The sequence below is a fragment of the Chiloscyllium plagiosum genome, unplaced genomic scaffold, assembly GCF_037043375.1.
Source record: "Chiloscyllium plagiosum isolate Xiang-an unplaced genomic scaffold, Cpla_swu_hap1 HiC_scaffold_18, whole genome shotgun sequence".
NCBI lineage: Eukaryota > Metazoa > Chordata > Chondrichthyes > Orectolobiformes > Hemiscylliidae > Chiloscyllium > Chiloscyllium plagiosum.
In genome coordinates this window covers 121,043,172-121,061,096 of record NW_028270156.1, presented here as the reverse complement: position 1 = coordinate 121,061,096, position 17,925 = coordinate 121,043,172, and the positions used below count along the sequence as shown (strand labels likewise).

Below are 17,925 nucleotides of genomic sequence, written 5' to 3'. Positions count from 1 at the left end.
TGCTAACTAGTGAGCCAGCATGATGCCTGGTCTGGAGGGAAGGCCTAATGAGTAAGGCTGAGAAACTTGGGTCTGTTCTCATCGGAAAGAAAAAGGCTCAGAGGGGATTTGATAGAGACATACAAGATGATCAGAGAATTAGATAAGTAGACATGAAAGTCATTTTCCTAGGATGATGACGTCAGTTTGTATGAAGGTACATAACTACCAATTTAGATGTGATAGATTTGAGAGAGAGGTCAGAGGCAGGTTCTTCACTGAGACAGTGGTAAGGGCGCGGGATACACTGCCTGTCAGTGCAGTTAACTCAGCCACATTAGGGAGATCTAATCAATCCTTGGAGACGCACATGGGTGATGATAGTTTCTTGAAAGGAGATGAGCTGAGAATTGTTCAAAGGTCGGCGCAACATTGAGGGCCGAAGGGCCTGTTCAGCGCTGTATTTTTCTATGTTCTGTGTTCTATGTCCTTCCCCACAGTAAGCATTCATACAAAGCACAGGTTTCATATCTCCCCCATCTCGAGCCGCACCAAACAGAGACGGGCTTATTGATTTTTATGGTGTCCCGGTACTATTCACAGACTCCTCTTTGCCCTTAATGATTTTATAAAACCAGTTATGACTGACTTCAACATAGCAGCATGCTGAAATTGAGCTAATTAGAACACAAAACTACAATAGACCGATTCAAATTCAGACGTGTTATCCATTACACCACAGGGCCGACCCACCGTCGACTTCCTTTCATCTTTTCCATGTGTAATGGAGACATTTATATCGGGGGGATACAAGATTACCAAGGTGAAGAACCAGCAAAGATAATTAGCGTCACTGCTTTAATTCAATACGTCACACTTTGTGAAGCAGTGCCTTTCACTGGCAACTTGAACACATTCGTCTTCACGTGCCTCCTTTAGTGTTGCCTGCATGTCTGCTGGACGTTTCCATTGCTGTATTCACAGTCACTAGCGATTACATGATCCACTCCAGTGAAATGTACTTTCATAATCTGAGTCATAGCCTCTTCCTTTCAAGACCCTAAACAAGTTCAGCGAGAAAACTCTGGTAATTTCTGGCCCGGCATCTGGAATCAGACAAGTATCACGTCACCCTTATTGGTGCTGCCCGCTCACCGGATACCAGCGCATCAAAATGAGGCCCTGTGACCACCAGCCTGTTCTGCGCCTTCCTGCAGTACATCTGCTGAACAACATCATATGATCACAGCTCCTCTTTCTTCATGTTGAAATCCAGTGCGATAATATGAACTTTTTCGAAACTTGGAGTGAGCAACTTTGCAGCTGAAGTTTGTTATGGAGTCAACAACAGACACAAGAGTGTCTATAAGTCAGGTTTTAATTTTACAGTCATCATCATAGGAGGTCCCAGTTTCGGAGTCCGAGTTTGCATCAACAAATATATCATACCTGGATATAATTCCCACTCAGGTAATGAAGATGTATTTCTCTTTTTGTGAATTATTAGAATGAAAATAAATCTTGCTTGCATACAGAGCGCACATCCAGATCCTGCCAGAATCGGTCAGTAATTGTTTCCATCCGTATATAAAGACAAAGGCAGCAGATGCACGGGAAACGACCACCGCAAATGCCCCTACAATCATATCACCTTTCCGAGTTGGATGTATCTCGCTGATCCTTCAGTGTTGCTGAGTGTAAATCCTGGAAATTCCCCACGAGCTGTATCATGGCTTCATGTCTGTGCTGAGGCGTTGAAAGCTTCAGGAAAGTAATTCATCCCCTCCATCAATGTGGTAATTCTGGATATGCAGTGAATCCTTTCCCATTGAGTGACGACTATACTCCAGGAATCCGTTTCGAAAATTTAAAGGTTCCTATCAGACATCTGCAATCGTTTGAAATAAGTTGAGACGTGGACGAAGACAGTGAAATAAAGTGATAGACAATGATGCCTGGGAGGCATAAGGCACGAAGTGAGCGCGGAACTGATGGTGCAAAACTCAATGTCGGTGCCATTGGGTCAGCTTTTACTGCCCAATCTTTATACTTACTTAGACATTACAGCTAGTCAATTCACCGCAATGATCTTTGTTCCTCTTGATGTGATGTCCCCTCTGTGTGTACTAACGTGGTTCATGGGCCCCGACAGAATGAACACATCCTCTTTCTCCTGTCACTTTAACCAGGTGAAAATACCAGTTTTAAATGAATGCAAGAAGAGATTATGTTTTTCTGTGCCTTTTCAGTGGAGCATTTTCAGCTATAAATTGTTTGTATTTGAAAATTCGAGGATTGAATACAATTCTCTGTGAGCAACATTGATTCGAAAACACATGTCCAAGGACTGTGAGGAAGTGGTTAAGCAACTCCACATATGGATGAGTAAGGGCGTCGGCCCTGTGGCGCCGTGGTTTAGTTGGTTAAAGCGCTTGTCTAGTAAGCAAGAAATCCTTGGTTCAACTCCCAGCGGTGCCTGCTTGTCGCGTTCATACTTGGGCTTGGTGTTTCAAGTCTTGGTGAAAATAACTGAACGTCTTTTTGGACTTTCACCCTGTAATGAATTGGTGATCCAGGTGAAGTTCCAACAGTGAATGCCATGTTTTTTTTATATTCCGAACGATTACTTATGTCTGTGGTTTCTTTCCATTATTCCACATGCACTTCTGCTTCTCCTCCTCTTTTATTCCTCCTCCTTCATTCTCAGTTAGGTCGGAATAACGAGATGAGGCAGGAGACGCTGCAGATTTGCCGGGGAATTTTGTGGTAATGGCAGAGATACCACCAGCTGATAACTCTCATTCTCTGATGTCGCCGTTCATACATTTAAACCAACAATATATACATCGTTGTGCTTCTTTAGTTGTAGTGTAATTGCATTTTTTTCTGGTGGATTAGGAATTCTATTTTGAATTCGAAACAGTCATAATTGTTTGAGGAAGAAGTGTCGCCTTGCCTGGTTTGAAGTGACACATTATCCGGAGAATGTGAGCCCAGTTCAACGCACTCCAGTCAGTGGGCAAAAATCCTCTCAGCAGCTGCACACTCAAATTGTCTCGAAATGTCAGACTTTCCATTGAGCCTAAATAGGTAAAGAGTTGTATGGACAGGCATAGTGTCGGAGAATGTGTAACAGGAAGAGGGTGAGGTGGATGCACAGAGACAGAGAGAGTTATATGGAGACACATGCTGAGTTAGACACTGAAATGACCAATTCTCTATTCGACATTGCTGCAAACTGAGAGAAAGGAAACGAAAGAAGGCAAGCATTTAAGCACAGCCTTTCACCAACTGAGAGCAACAGAAACAGCATTACAGTCAATAAAGTCCTTCTGAATTTGTAAAGGTGACAGTTGTCTGTCATTGAGATATTTTGATAAAAATCCTGATTCAACAGATAAGACTGATAATTTTCCCAGCATTATTATAGAGAAATGTATAAGTAACGAGTTTCTATCGATCTAAAACTTTAACTCAGTTTCTCTCCACAGATGCTGTCAGGTCTGCTGAGTTTCTCCAACAATTCATATTTTTGGTTCAGATTTACATTATCAAAGTAAAATGAAAATCAGCATTCTGTTGATCGCTTCATTTTTAAAACCCATCAGAAAATAAAACTGGTTACACTCTCAGACACAAATATACACTACACCGACTATGCAAATGCAAACCCACTTTCAAATTTAGGCCGTGGCAGACCCAAGACCGAAAGTCTCCGTATCGTATTCGAGTCTAAACAATGCATTGGGAATTCACGTTTTCGCGACCTGCCAAATGCACAACTGTCAAATTGACTGGCTGTAACAACAAGCTCCATCGAAACAGCCTGTCCTTCGCAGAGTGGGATCGGGAGAATAATATTGATTCACGGATAAGTTTTCAACTACAAATTCACTCTGACATCACGACCACGTTATTACATCTCAGGAACAGTACCTGACTGTACCGCACCTCAGCAGAAAGTGATAACTTTAGATGCTGGAGATCAAAGTCAACAAGTGTAGCACTTGGAAATCACAGCCTGTAAGGCAACATCTGAGGAGCGGGGAATCGACGACTCAAGCATTCCTGATGAACATCTTGTACGCGAAACATCGAATTTTCTGCTCCTCGCATGCTGCTGGACCAGCACCACACTTTTTGACTCTATTCCCACCTCAGCTGATGAACGTGCCAGCATTCAGTTTGAATCTTCTGTCACATGTTTGACAGCTTGCAACATTCCATTCCTCATAAAACTCAGATCATCCAAATTACTAAATAAAAATAAACTGTGGATGCAGGAAATCTGAAACACAAGCATACTTGCTGGAGAAACTCTGCATTCTCTGATATCAACTGAATAGTTGAACATTAAAATGTGAACAGGAAAAGAAAAAGCCGCAATTTGATAACTGCAACACTTCGTTTCTCCAAAAAAAGACATCATGAAATGCAGTGTTTCGACCAGGCTCTCACCGTCTCAAATACTGATTGGAGTGGGGAAATAAATGTTGGCCCAGTCATTGCTGAACAAATGAATTAAAAGACTTATTGCGTTCCTAATCAGTTGCCACCCCGGCAGACCATGTTAATGTGATCCACAAAGCAGGACAGCCAGGTCCCTCTGTATTTCAGAGTCCTGCAATAGCTAATTTAAATAAAAGGGTCATTATTGAATGTTCCTGCGAACATGTCATTCTCCACTTCATACTGCATTGGTCAATATTTTACTCACAAACTTCCTCATCTCGACATCACTCAATTTTTATATCCTTAACGTTCTCTTCACGGTTTACCTTTCAAACTATTTTCCCAAGTACATGCCCATTTTTATTCAGTCGAAGACTAAGCTGAGATGATGTCTGTTGGAAATCCAAATATCGCTCTATCACACTTTGTCCCTTGTTTAGTGTGTCCGTGCAAAATACGTTAAATTTGTGCCCTCTCGTTTTGAATTCCACCATCCTGGATAAAACCATGGCCTAGGCCAGTCACCGATCCACCCTCAATCATGATTTTATAAACGTGTAGAAGTTTACACACCAGCCTGGAACACTGCCAGGAAAAGCCCCTGCTCAAGCACTCTCTACTTACAACTCAAGCCCTCTCGACACTGTAACATCCTTGTAAATCTATTCTGCACTCTTTCAAGTTTTACAATATCTTTCCTATTGAAGGTGATCGGAATTGTCAACAGTATTCTACATGTGGCTCCACTCATGTTCTGTACAGCCAGAACATGACGTGAACTTCAATAATCAATGTTCTAACTCATGAAGGCTAACGTGCCAAATGCTTTCTTCACGAACTTTTCTACAGACTTTGAGTGCGAGCAGCAGCTAAGGTAAGACAGTTTGTTTTAAAATGCTTTCTTCACGAACTTTTCTACAGACTTTGAGTGCGAGCAGCAGCTAAGGTAAGACAGTTTGTTTTAAAATGCTTTCTTCACGAACTTTTCTACAGACTTTGAGTGCGAGCAGCAGCTAAGGTAAGACAGTTTGTTTTAAAATTACTTACGGGTAGCGGGCAGCGGTGTTTTTTTCTCTCTATACAGAAAGAGCAGGAGCAGCAGGGGGAAGTGACGAAGACCGGAGGGGCAGCCGGGTAGGTTTTTTTTCCCTTCAAAAGCGCGCAGGAGAAGAACCCGAGGCACTACAGAGGTAGTGTCTCCCACCCGCCCTCCTCCTCTAACCTAAATAATAAGACCCTTTGTGGTAAGTAGGTAAGTGCTGCATTTTGCTTGTTGCATTCTTTAGACCCAGTTTTTTTTAAATAAAAGGTTACTTTCAGAGGGATGGCAGTGAAGGCAGTACAATGTTCCTCTTGCAACATGTTTGAGGTGAGGGATGCCATGGACGTCCCTGCTGATAACACTTGCAGGAAGTGCACCCATCTCCACCTCCTCCAAGACCGTGTTAGGGAACTGGAGCTGGAGTTGGATGAACTTAGGATCATTCGGGAGGCAGAGGGGGTCATAGATCGGAGCTTTAGGGAAGTAGTAACTCCAAATATGGCAGATAGATGGGTGACAGTGAGGGGGACTGGGAGAAAGCAGCCAGTGCAGGGACCCCCTGCGGCCGTTCCCCTCAAGAACAAGTATACCGTTTTGGATACTTGTGGGGGGACGACTTACCAGGGGCAAGTAACGGGGCTCAGGCCTCTGGCACGGAGCCTGTCCCCGTTACTCAGAAGGGAAGGGTGGAGAAGAGCAGAGCAATAGTAATTGGGGACTCGATAGTTCGGGGCACAGATAGGACGTTTTGTGGGAACGAGAGAGACTCACGTTTGGTATGTTACCTCCCAGGTGCAAGGGTACGTGATGTCTCTGATCGTGTTTTCCGGGTCCTTAAGGGGGAGGGGGAGGGGGAGCAGCCCGAAGTCGTGGTCCACATTGGCACCAATGACATAGGTAGGAGGAGCGCTGAGGATGTTAGGCAGGCTTTCAGTGAGCTAGGTTGGAAGCTCAGAGTTAGAACGAACAGAGTTGTTGTCTCTGGTTTGTTACCCGTGCCACGTGATAGAGAGTCGAGGAATAGGGAGAGAGAACAGTTAAATGCGTGGCTACAGGGATGGTGCAGGAGGGAGGGATTCCGGTATTTGGATAACTGGGGTTCTTTCTGGGGAAGGTGGGACCTCTATAAACAGGATGGTCTACACCTGAACCTGAGGGGCACCAGTATCCTTGGTGGGAGGTTTGCTAGTGCTCTTGGGGGGGGGGGGGATTAAACTAACTCTGCAGGGGCATGGGAACCCAGACTGTAGCTTTAGGGTGCAGGACCTGGAATGTAGGGAGGTTAGGAACATGGCATCAATTTCAAAGGAGGGAGCCTGTAAAAAGGAAAGTGGTTTGAAGTGTGTATACTTCAATGCAAGAAGTATACGAAATAAGGTAGGTGAACTTGCAGCGTGGGTTGGCACCTGGGACTTCGATGTTGTGGCTATTACAGAGACATGGGTAGAACAGGGACAGGATTGGCTGTTGCAGGTTCCAGGGTTTAAATGTTTTAGTAGGGTCAGAGGTGGGGGTAAAAGAGGGGGAGGTGTGGCATTGCTTGTCAAAGATAGTATTACAGCTGTGGAAAGGACGATGGATGAAGACTCGCCATCTGAGGTAGTTTGGGCTGAGGTTAGGAATAGGAAAGGTGAGCTCACCCTGTTAGGAGTTTTTTACAGGCCTCCTAATAGTCCTAGAAACGTAGAAGAAAGGATTGCGAGGATGATTCAAGAGAAGAGTGAAAGTAATAGGGTGGTTGTTATGGGGGACTTTAACTTTCCTGATATTAATTGGGAAAGCTATAGCTCAAGTTCGTTAGATGGGTCAGTGTTTGTCCAATGTGTGCAGGAGTGTTTCCTGACACAATATGTCGATAGGCCAACAAGAGGTGAGGCCATACTGGATTTGGTTCTGGGTAACGAACCAGGCCAGGTGTAAGAATTAGAGGTAGGTGAGCACTTTGGGGACAGTGACCACAATTCGGTGACCTTTACTCTAGTGATGGAGAGGGATAAGTGTGCACTACAGGGCAAGAGTTATAGATGGGGGCAGGGAAATTATGATGCTGTGAGGCATGACTTAGGATGTGTGGCCTGGAAAAGTAAGCTTCAAGGCAAGGATGTAATTGATATGTGGAGCTTGTTCAAGGAGCAACTATTGAGTGTCCTTGATAAGTATGTGCCCGTCAGGCAGGGAGGAAAGGGTCGTGTGAGGGAGCCGTGGTTTAATAAGGAATTGGAATCCCTTGTTCAATGGAAGAGGGCGGCCTATGTAAATGTCAGGCGTGAAGGTTCAATTGGGGCGATTGAGAGATATAAGGTAGCCAGGAAGGACCTGAAGAGAGAGATAAGAGCAGCAAGGAGGGGTCATGAAAGGTCCTCAGTTGGCAGGATTAGGGAAAACCCTAAGGCTTTCTATAGGTATGTCAGGAATAAAAGAATGACTAGGGTAGGAATAGGTCAAGTCAAGGATAGTAGTAGGAAGTTGCGTGTGGAGGCTGAAGAGATTGGGGAGACACTGAATGAATACTTTTCGTCAGTATTCAATCAGGAACAGGACATTGTTGTCAATGTGAGTACTGAGTCACAATTAAGTAGAATGGATGGCTTTGAGGTATGTAGAGAAGAGGTGTTGGAAATTCTGGAAAAGGTGAAAATAGATAAGTCTCCTGGGCCTGATGGCATTTATCCTAGGATTCTCTGGGAAGCAAGGGAGGAGATTGCAGAGCCATTGGCCTTGATTTTTATGTCCTCGTTGTCTACAGGAGTAGTGCCAGAAGATTGGAGGCTAGCAAATGTGGTTCCCTTGTTCAAGAAGGGGAGTAGGGATAACCCTCGTAACTATAGGCCGGTGAGTCTCACTTCTGTTGTGGGCAAAATCTTAGAGAGAATTGTAAGGGATAGGATTTATGAACATCTGGATAGGAATAATGTGATCAAGGATAGTCAGCATGGTTTTGTGAAGGGCAGGTCGTGCCTCACAAACCTTATTGAATTCTTTGAGAAGGTGACTAAGGAGGTGGACGAGGGGAAAGCAGTAGATGTGGTGTATATGGATTTTAGTAAGGCGTTTGATAAGGTTCCCCATGGTAGACTGCTGCAAAAAATACGGAGGTATGGCATTGAGGGTGAGTTGGAGGTTTGGATTAGGAGTTGGCTGGCTGGAAGAAGACAGAGGGTAGTAGTTGATGGCAAAGGTTCATCTTGGAGTGCCGTCACTAGCGGTGTTCCGCAAGGATCTGTTTTGGGACCATTGTTGTTTGTCATTTTTATAAATGACCTGGAGGAGGGGTTAGAAGGTTGGGTGAGTAAGTTTGCGGATGATACGAAAGTCGGAGGAGTTGTAGACAGTGAGGAAGGATGTGGTAGGTTACAGCGGGATATAGATAAGCTGCAGAACTGGGCAGAAAGGTGGCAAATGGAGTTGAATGTGGCTAAGTGTGAGGTGATTCACTTTGGTAAGGGTAATAAAAAGATGGGGTACTGGGCTAACGGTCGGATACTTGGTAGTGTGGATGAGCAGAGGGATCTTGGTGTCCATGTTCACAAATCTTTGAAAGTTGCCACCCAGGTAAATAGTGCGGTGAAGAAGGCATATGGCGTACTGGCTTTTATTGGTAGAGGAATTGAGTTCCGGAGTACTGAGGTCATGTTGCAGTTGTATAAGACTCTGGTGCGGCCACATCTGGAGTATTGTGTGCAGTTTTGGTCACCATACTATAGGAAGGATGTGGAGGCACTGGAACGGGTGCAGAGGAGGTTTACCAGGATGTTGCCTGGTATGGTAGAAAGATCGTATGAGGAAAGGCTGAGGCACTTGGGGTTGTTTTCATTGGAGAAAAGAAGGTTTAGGGGTGACTTGATAGAGGTGTATAAGATGATTAGGGGTTTATATAGGGTCGACAGTGAGAATCTTTTTCCACGTATGGAGTCAGCTATTACAAGGGGGCATAGCTTTAAATTAAGGGGGGGGGGGGTAGGTATAGGACAGATGTTAGGGGTAGGTTCTTTACTCAGCGAGTCGTGAGTTCATGGAATGCCCTGCCACTAGCAGTGGCGGACTCTCCCTCATTATGGGCATTTAAGCGGGCATTGGATAGGCATATGGAGGTTAGTGGGCTAGTGTAGGTTAGGTGGGCTTGGATCGGCGCAACATCGAGGGCCGAAGGGCCTGCACTGCGCTGTATTCTTCTATGTTCTATGTTCTATGTGACACCTATTTTCGTGCTCTCGTAATCTTTGCCTTGACTTATAAAGTCGTGCCTGTCTTTTTAACTACTATATTCTGCTGCCTTCACAAATCTGTGGACCCATATGCAAAGTCACTCTTGGGTTTCCCAGTGCCCTACCGTTCTTTGAGTACTCCCATGACGTGTTACTTACAAAATGAATCACCTGATGTTTTTATTGTTATTTTCAGCTCCCCCTATCTGCCCATTTGACAAATCCACCTCTGAAATCCTGGAACCTAAGATCTTCTTCCTCACTGTTCACCACTATGCCAATCTTCATATCCTCCTCAAATTTTCTTATCATTTCTCCAACATTATTTCTGTATTGTTTATGTGCAATCACAAACATTAAGGGACACAGCATTGGTCCTTGTGGGACACCACTGAATACCAGTTCCACGTCTCAGAAACAGCACTTTCCTTTGTCTGCAACCACCCAAATAAGTTTGGATCCAACTTACGACGTGACCCTGTATCCCTTTTATATTAACCCTGGTACCAGTCTCCGTTGTGGGAACTTGTCTAAGACTGTCTAAAATCCTCATAAACTAAATCAATTTCACTATCCTTGTTTACACATCTGATCACTTCCTAAAAATAATGTAATCTGATCAATCAGGCATGAATTCCTCTGACAAAAGCATGCTGACTCTCGCTGGTCAAACTTTCTCCGAAGAAGTTGCAATTAATTCTCTCCTTAAGAGGCTTTTCCAAAAGTTTCCCTACATGTGATGTTCGAATCACTACTCTGTAATTTGCTGCATTATCTCCGCCAGCCTTATTGAAAACTGGAACCACGTTAGTAGTCCTGAAATCCTCCAACCACTCGCAGGTGGCTAAAAAGGAATGTGAAACATTGGTCAGAACACGCGTCATTTTCTCTCTAGTCTCACAAAGCAACGTGAGACACAATCGCATCCTGATCTGGGCATTTGCCCAATTTTAGCCTGTCAAAACCACCAATGCCATCTCAGTCACCATGTGAAACGGCTCAAAAAACTCTCAGTCCCTCGTCCCTGCATTCTGTACCCATATATTACAACATAAGGACTGTTCCCCGGCTGCATATGTAAGCTGATTCACTCAGTTATCCCATACTGTACTGACAGTTATCCCATACTGACACAACTGTACTATCATACTGGAGGGAGACCATTCAGTTATCCCATACTGACACAACTGTACTATCATACTGGAGGGAGACCATTCAGGTATTAAAAGTGGGGAAAAAACTGTTTCAGCCTTTGCGCCTATAAATGCTTCAGCTTCGATAACTAATGGTACATTGTCACAGTGAGAAAGGGTTTTAGTGTTATCTATCTGAAGAAAAAGTCACTATGTTCCACCTCCTGCAGAAACTCTTGATGGCCCTCTTCCCTCCCATGCATTTCTCAAGGTTGGCCCACAAGCCTCATTCCTGATTAATTGCTTATGCCCTATACACAGATTCTTCTGCTCCTCAGATGGCGCCTGACCTGCTGTGGTTTTCCAGCAATACACGCTCGACTCCGATCTTGATCATCTCAGTCCTCACTTTTCCTTCTCCATCTTCTAATGTGACCCTTATGTCTCAAGATTAAGTCGCAAAGTAAGGAAAAGTCTTTTCATTCTTTGGCAGTCTCTTGCCTTTTCTCATCAATCGCATCTCATTGGGTCACCTTATTTTTAAAATGACAGCATGCACAATTTCAACAAATTATTGCGTTTCAATGAACAACCATTCAATGCCACTCGGATTTCATGGCCGACCAAGGCAGACACAATTGATCACTAATTTTGTAAATTTCTAATGATTGAAACATCAAATGTCGAAGAGCATAGAAAAGTACAGAACACTACAGGACCTTCGCCCTTTGACATTGTGCCTTCCTTTTATTCTACCCAAAGGTCAAACTAAACTCCATATCTTTCATTTTACTGTCATCCGTTGTGCATATCCGATAAATACCAAATGTCACTGATGCATTTTACTCTCCTACCCCTTCTCGCACTGCATTCCACACACCAACCACTCTCTGTGCAAATACATTTACTCTGACATCTCCCCTAATCCTTCCTTCTTTCTTTATAAAATTATGCCCCCTCACGATTAACATTTTCAACCTCAGAAAACGTCTCTGGCTATCCACTCTATTCATGCTTCTCATAATCTTTTACAAATCTATCAAGAAATCTCACATCTGTCTTCGTGCACTTTCTTCATAAATGTTCCCCTTCAGTCCAGGCATAATCCTGTGAAAGCATCCTCTGCACCCTCTCTATAATTTCAAATTCGTTCCTATAATGAGGTGATCAGAACTGAACCCAATATGTCAACTGCACTCTAACCACAGCTCAATGAACTGCAGCATAACCTTGCAGCTCTTCAACTGAATCCCACTGCTAATGAAAGCCAACATATGATATGCCATCTTCACAATCCTACCAACTTGGGTCCCAACTTTGAAGGAAGGTTCCATAGAACCTGATCAAACGTCTGTTGTTAGTGACAGCTCCTATCAGTAAATGGTCCTCAAAGGGGTAGGGATTGTTGGAAGTTGGTCAATATGGATTTATACAGTAAAGTGGGAAAAATTCTGTCACACTCCTGATTCGTGTTATGTCGATGCTTCACAGAATTGGGAGAGACATGGTTTCCAACAGTGATAGCATTTAGTGCTTCTTGAGGCCACCATATTGCATTTCTAGGCCAGTTCAGTTTTACATTAATGTAAATACAAAAGATATTGACAGTGAAGGAATAGTTGCAGAAACTGCTATTGAACGTCAGTTAGTGATGAATGGATTCTCTCTTCTTGCAAATAGTTATTTCCTGATACATCTGTGCGTTATTGTTACTTGCAGCTTTGAATGTCTTTGCAGCTATAATAATCAAAAACTTTCAATTTTCGTTCATTTTGAATTGGTGCATCTGATGTGGATGCTGAGGTGACTCATTATCTCAAAGCTTTGTTTCTTATGATGCTATGATATATGCTTTCCTTTATTTTTCCTGGCAGAATCCACAATTACATATTTGGTTACTTGTAAAGCAATTCGATGCATTTTACATGCTCACGTAATCCATCTATGTTTTATACAATACCCTTGTATCATCCTCGTTGATTAGATTTCTGTGCATTGACTGAGACTTCCTTCATGACCCCTGTTTAGTTCGGACAGAATTTGAATGAAGGAGCGTTTCTTGTTTTTTTTTACTTCATTCTGCCCACGATCGTGTTTGTTGATCTTTGTGCTTGTCCATTTTTCGTTCTTTCTTTGTTTCGCTCGTTCTTTCTTCTTCCTTTCAGTCTTCTTTCTTTCGTTCACCCCTTCACACTTAATTGTATCTCTCTATCTGTTTGCAGTTACTGCCAGGGTTTGACTTTGTTTTGCCATCATTCCCTCTCTCAGTCTGATTCAATCATGTTTGTTTTATTTCCCCTGTCATTATTCTGTTGTGGAAAAGGTGAGGTCTGCAGATGCTGGAGATCAGAGCTGAAATGTGTTGCTGGAACAGCGCAGCAGGTCAGGCAGCATCCAGGGAACAGGAGAATCGACGTTTCGGACATAAGCCCTTCCTGAAGAAGGGCTTATGCCCGAAACGTCGATTGTTCTGTTCCCTGGATGCTGCCTGACCTGCTGCGCTGTTCCAGCAACACATTTCAGCATTATCCTGTTGCGATCAACTCCTCCACGTTACTGTTTTCGCCAAATTCCTGGTATGCTGTTGTATGCCTGACCCTGGCATAACTATCCCACAGAACAATGAGGTATTTCCCCATGAATCTGGTTATCGTTTGTAAAATATTTGCAGCTGTGGCTGATCTTCTCTGATCAACAAGTGTTGTGATGCTCTCTGAGGTTTTTTAAAACATGAAAAAAAGAATAAGCTCACCACGAATATGAACGAAACGATTATTGACTTTCTGTGGAAAACAAGCACAACCGTGTTATTGCTGAAATTCCAATTACAGTCAGTTTAGATTTCTAAATATTGTTATCCGTTAGATGCAGATATCTTTCCTGAGTGCAACGCATAAGTTATGAAAATGACCAGCTTCACTCAAAGTATTTAAAGAATGTAGCCTGAACCCTAACTTTTTTTTATTTCAAAGGCAGATGTGAGTGGATGTTTGATGTATGATGCAGCTGGTCAAGCCAATCAACCTTAAGCAAAATAGAACTTATTTTAGCATGGCAGTTAAAACATTCCAAATGAAAGCAGAACTTAGAATAGCCTATTGGAAAACTTATCAGACCCGACACAGTAGCTATTTTTAATTTTCTTTTCTTATAGAATAAGATTCAATAATCACACACTGGCAAAAAAAAAGTTAAGACCAAGACAGATTCTTACAGGCAGGAGGCAACGACATCCACAGAGAAGATCTCAAAAGAATTTCAGAGAACGTTTTACTGGAGTTCCCAACTCTCCTGGTTCGCACAACCTATGACTGTTACAGGTAAACCGAATAGAAAAGAAAATATGTACTGCGGGAAATTAGTGCTCCCTTTCCCTTATTAATGCAGACTCTTCGGCAAATCTGCCGTTATGACCTCTCATTTTTCAAAGGATAACATAACATTGGAAAATAAAAGAAATGACTGTTTCATTACTCATGCAAAAACAGAAAACTAACGTGTCTAAAGTTTCTGATAATCATGTACATGTCAAGACAAGACTAGTATTTCTTACACACTTCTCGATAGTAGTTGCAATAATTAGCCTTGACATTATTACAGGTCCCTACAGAATCTGAATAATGCAGAGTGAGTTAACTAACTTGAGCTTTAGCCTCAACAGAGATCGGTTTGAATGCAATGCCACAGTTAACTGAGACACAGCAGATCAAATATTCCATTGAGCCTACCAAATAACGTGGTCATTTTTCTTTTGGACTTCAATCATTAAAGCTGTATGATGTCATTGACGGCAATCCATGTGACTTGTTCTGATTTATGATGACACACCACAGAAGCAGGTCGAACTTGATACAAGCTTCAAGTTTCTTAAGTGTGGACATTGGCAATGACTACAGAGAAAAACAGTTCGCCTCAAGCCAGGAAAAGTCAATGCACCTGTGCAGCAAGACTTGGAAAGAAGTCCAAGTTTTAGCTAGGAAGTTGCAAGAAACATTCATGTAGTACATTATTTATGCCGTTTTCTGACATGTTTATTACTGAATCTCCCACGTGGAAAGCCAATAATATGTTTCTGTCAAGGTCACACTTCAAACGGCATTAATTGGAATGAATTAATTAATGCAATCTCGACAAAAGCCTGTCACATGTTTGGATAACTGCCGTCAGTGACTCGGAATATTGCAGCTCCAAGTTTGCTCACTGCCTATCAGCACAGGTAGGAGTACGACAGAATGCTCTCCAAATGCTCAAAGGAGTGCAACTCTAACAAGGTTTCAATAGTTCACATCTAACCTAAGGCAAAGCGAGCCCATTTGATGCGGAATTATTCAACGATTTATGACATTTAATTTCTTTATTACCCATGCAATTTGCGAGAAGTTGCATATTCTACAAACTGCACTGCATGAATGAACAATGTTATTTTGACAAAAAAAATCTCATCTCGCCATGTACCTCAGGTCGTGACAAAAAGGCATGAGAATGCACCAGGAGCAGAGGACAGATCTCGGCCAGATGTACCATGGCTGATGTCTTGTGAAACTCAATATTTCTGCCTTTCTCCCATTATAGTAATCAATTTGCTTAACATTAAATTATCACACGACATCGAGTCAACAGCCGTTGGCAGAAAGTACTTCTGAACATCTCCCACACTTTCTGTCCAGATATGTGTTTGCCACTTCTTCTGAACAATCGGTTCCTATTTTTTTCTGATTATCTATAATACGTATGGAAGCTGCAACAGGTGGATATCGTTCACGTTCATCTCTTTTTTGTTTACCGTTCATCTCTTGAATATTTTGCTTGCAATGTCGCTAACATTCAAGCCCCGAGGGATAATAAGCGTATTTGTTGTTATTTCTACTGTCACATTAACCTCATGTGTGTCTGTGTGCGCGACAATGCTGGATCACAGAGCCAGGCAGAGAATTCGTATTACCAAGAACTCTGAGACAATTGAAGTGTCATCGAGATGTGGCGCTCATCATAGAATATCTTCAGCATGGAAGCAAGGAATTCAGCACGTCGAGTCCATACCATAGCTCTGAAGAGCATCCCACTCACTCTTACACACAAGCCGATTACTGCCATGCAGCATTCCTACGTCCAATCCACATAAACTCAACATATTTGGACTGTGGGAGGAAACTAATGTAAACACAAGGCGAATGTGCAAACATCACACATACAGTCGCCCGAGGCTGAAATCGATCACGGTTCTCTGAGTCTGTAAAACTGGGTAACAACGGAGCCACCGTGCCACCAAATGGAAGGCAAATGAGAAACAGCATATGTGGAACTAGGAACAGTCAGGGAAGGAACCAGAATGAAAATACTGAATGAATGTTCCTTTGTTGTTCGGCGCGAACAGACGAAACCAATTTGATTGAGAGATTGAAGTGTAGAGTGACTGAGAGAAAAACACGCACGGGAAACAACATTTCAGATATTACCAAAATGAAACAGTGTGGCGTCACTATACATTGGGTCCACATAAATTATCTCAAACACAATGAAAACAGATAAGAAAGTTTTATGATGAACTGTACACAATACTTTTGTTTTAACTGATTCACTTCGAACTTTTCCGTAACATATCTGGTTATTTCATCAGTACAATTCAGACCAGAAATTCCTCGCCATTCGGATACTACCCCAAGGGCTTGATTTGGACACTGCAGAATCTGGTGCAAAAAACGATACTGTCTTGGTCAGGCAAAGTCTTGTCCAGTGACCTCAAACTCAGTCCTATGCAGAATACTCAAAACAAATGACTTCGAATGGAAGGGGAAAGAGGTATGAATCACAGCTGTAATGCTATTTACGTAATGTCTAAATGGAAACTGATATTGAGAAGAAAGCTTGAAAACAACATACAGTTACAGTTGGGTATCTGAATTAAAATTACTGAATCAACGTGCACAGGAACTTAGAAGAGTGCTAGGGATCTAATGAAATGCGATGAATGATAATGTTATTTCTGATATAAGTATTGTTTGAGCGAGCCTTACATCAGCGCTGTGCATGTTATTGGAGGATATTCCGAGCAACAGGATTTACATGTATTTGGAAAGCCAAGTGCTGACTGGGCGATCGGCAACATGGCTTTGTGCGTCGGAGATCATGTCTCACGAATTTGATTCAGATTTTTGAAAAACTAATAGAGACAATTGATGAGTAAACAGTGGTAGATATCATCTTTCCTGGCTTTAGTAAGGCGTATAACAATGTTCCTCATGGGGGAATGCTTAGTGCGATTAGATTTCAGAGAGTGAAGCGAGAACTACCGTTTGGGTACAGAACTGTTGGGTACAGTCCAACAGCCTGAATAAGATCCTTCCATCTGAGCAATAAGGATTCTGCATTCATATTTAGGTCATCCAGTACTGTTTTTGTTGTCATGTTCAACAGGACGTCACCATTAGCGAGTGCCAACCACACCTCATGCGAATTCGATTTGATAATTCCATCGGGTGCATGATTTTTGTTAATAATATCAGGCAAGAGAATCACTATTTCGCATCTCTCACTCTGATGTCACTGCATGTCATCATACAATATTGAGTCAGACAGCATGGAAGCAGACTATTTTGTTCAACTAGTCTATGCCGAACAGAATTCATTACTACACTAGTCCCAACCCACAGCCCCACTTCCAAACCTTCAAACTTTACCTGTTCAGGTACTAATTTAAATATATTTTCAACGTTTTAGTTGGATGCCGAAAACAAACTCAGGAAACATGGTCATCAAAGGAATAGTCCTGAGAACAAGACTCAGTCGCTTTGGCAATGAGATCCTCAAGTCACCCCAATTTGCAGACAATAATTAAGAGTAAACGCAGAGTTTGTAAACTAGGTTTGCTTCATATTTGATTGATGATTTGTTGGAATTTCTACAAATGCTACTGTTTCATGTGTTGTGATAAAAATATTCAACCTAAGTTTTTTTTAAAGATGTGTGTTGAAATATAAAACACATTTGCGTTATAAAACAGTAGCAAACTGAAAATTGTGAAGTATGCATTGAGTCATTTAACATTCTTCCCTCCTCCAGATCATGGTTTTGAAACCAGCCGCCTCTACTGATTTCACATTGAATGGATTAAAAA

The 17,925-nt window shown here is 42.5% G+C and overlaps 1 non-coding gene across 1 annotated transcript; it reads left to right on the top strand.

Annotated features, from left to right (window-relative positions):
* Positions 1-2,383: 2,383 nt before the first annotated feature.
* Positions 2,384-2,457, top strand: trnat-agu (transfer RNA threonine (anticodon AGU)). Its single transcript has one exon. It is a non-coding gene; the product is annotated as a tRNA-Thr (tRNA).
* Positions 2,458-17,925: the final 15,468 nt, after the last annotated feature.